The sequence below is a fragment of the Panthera onca genome, chromosome E3, assembly GCF_046562875.1.
Source record: "Panthera onca isolate mPanOnc1 chromosome E3, mPanOnc1 haplotype 2, whole genome shotgun sequence".
Lineage (NCBI taxonomy): Eukaryota > Metazoa > Chordata > Mammalia > Carnivora > Felidae > Panthera > Panthera onca.
The window spans coordinates 38,778,925-38,781,185 of NC_138354.1; positions in this window are offsets into that span (position 1 = coordinate 38,778,925).

Consider the following 2,261-nt stretch of genomic DNA (forward strand, 5'->3'; position numbering starts at 1 on the left):
TTCCTCCTCCACCCTCTAGAGACAGGGAGGTGCCCCCGCCCTGAGGCCACGGAGGCAGCGCTGTGGTGAAAGGGGATGGGCACCTTGGCCACACGATCCCCCACCTCACCCCCGGGTCCCGTGTCAGATGCCCTTAACAAGAAGGTGAGAGTTGAGACCCTGGATGCCGTAAACATCACGTCTCTGTGGGAGCATGCACGTGTGTTCTCCAGAACCCCACCCACCCCCGCCCGAGCACAAGTGAGTCGAGTCCCAGCCCTTGTATCCCCGGCTCCCCGATTAGGGGGTCGTGGCGGCCAAGTCAGAGCTCTTGACTCAAATAGTTTCCCTTTTGGCCCTGTATTCACAGAGGTAATTTCAAAATACTTGATTTGGGAATCTAAATTTGAGGAAATTTTCTGAAATATCCGCCCTAGCACAGAGCTTCCCCGTAGGTGAAGCCAGATCAACAGACCGTCGTCAGCACTGCCAACCACCCCCCGCCTCCGCCACGTGCCCGAAGAGAAAGCAGGGCCACGGCCCGCCAGTGGCCCTCTGGCCATCCTTGCTCTGCCTGCTTGCTTCTCGAATCTGGGACCGTCTCCCAAAGCACCCTCCGCGCGGACGGTCCAACCCTGAGCCCGTGTTCGGGCAGAAGCGGTGACCTGTCTGGGCCCTGGAGGAGCAGGACGGCCATTCGGTGCAGTCAGGGGGTGGGGGGGTGGGGGGGGCAACTTTTTCAGGTCCTCCTAGAATCCAAAACTTTGTGGCCACATCTCATCTTCTTGGAGTCCACGTCCTGTGTGACCCGCCAAAGGATGCGGCCGAGGGCGTGCGGTCTGCGGATTAACCCTGCACTGGGCGTGACGAGGTTTCTGTAAGAGCTGCCAGGCCCGGGCGCTGTGTCTCATGCTGTATACTAAAGAGGAGAAGAAAAAGTCCTATATTTGTGATCAAAAAGAGGAAACTTGAAATGTGCTGGTGTTTATAATAAAAGCTGGTAAAACTGCTTGGATTCAACGATGGTCCCAGTTGGCTCTGACCCTTAGTATTGGCTTAGAGCTAGCCTTCGTAAGGTCCAAGGGTCTCAGCTGAGTGCGTCCGGTACGTGTGTTTGATCACGTTCCTAAGAACTTAGCATGTTGGAAACAGAAATAGGGTGTAATTTCTGGAAGACGAGTCAGAGAGTGTTCTGCTTATAAGATCTCAGGCTGTAGATGTAACTTCCTCTTTTTTCTTTTTCTTTATTTTTAATTTTTTTTGACTTTTACTAGATGGAACCAAAGATTCTGTTTAAGCCAGAACGTGCACCGGGCACAGCACGGGGGTGGGGGGGGGGGGGGGGTGGGGGGGAGAGGAAGCTGCTCAGACAAAGCAAAGTTCTTTGATGAAGGAGCTGAGTGCTGGTTGGTCACCAGGGCACCTTCGGGAAGCCCCTCCCTCGCCCGAGGATAGTGCTGAGGATAGTGCTGGGAAGCGGGCGTGGGGATGGGGACAAAATCCACTTGGGCTCCGGGATCCGAAAGCCACACTACACCTTCCCCGGATGCCCTGTTCGTCCCACCGGGTTACCCACGTGTAATTTCGACGTGTAAAGTCAAGAGTAAGGCAACGGGAAATTTGAGTGAACGTAGCCTCCAGGCTAGAGGACAAACGAGGACGGGAACTCCGGTGAGTCAAGAGGGCAGCGTGGTGTTTTAGGTGCCTTCCCACAGAGAGTTTACCAGGCCGCGTCGACTGTGGCTCCAGCGTGAGATGCCTTCACCCAGCGGAGCATCCGCGGGCGCTGACCGAACACCTGGCTTGCGGTGATTCAGGCACGTTTGAGGGGCCATAGGCGAGCGGGAAGCGAGCTCACGGGACGTGCGGGTCTGCCGCGTCCGGGTGGCGGCAGCCGGGAGCCGGGGCCCGGGTTGCGAGTGAGCAGGTGTGGGCCGCTCAGCCAGAGTCACGCCTGAAAGGAGCTTTTCTCCACTCCTTGTTTCGCAGGCTCACCTAGAACTCACTTTGGGGAGCCCTCAGGCAAGCGGGGGCATTACAATAGCTCGTAAGCCCTCAAACGTCACAGACAGTAGGTGGTAACCAAGTCCTGACACGGGACCAAGTGGACTTGCCCTGCCCGGTGCCGGGTGTCTGGTGCCCACCGGTTCACTGGGCGTCAGCCTACTGTCCACAGTGTCAGTGACCTTAACCCGGTGCCTGAAGAGGGCTGCCGCTGAAGTGGGCCTTACTCTCTGGGCCAGCCACAAGGAAGCCTCTTCTAAAGGATGTTTCAAGTGATT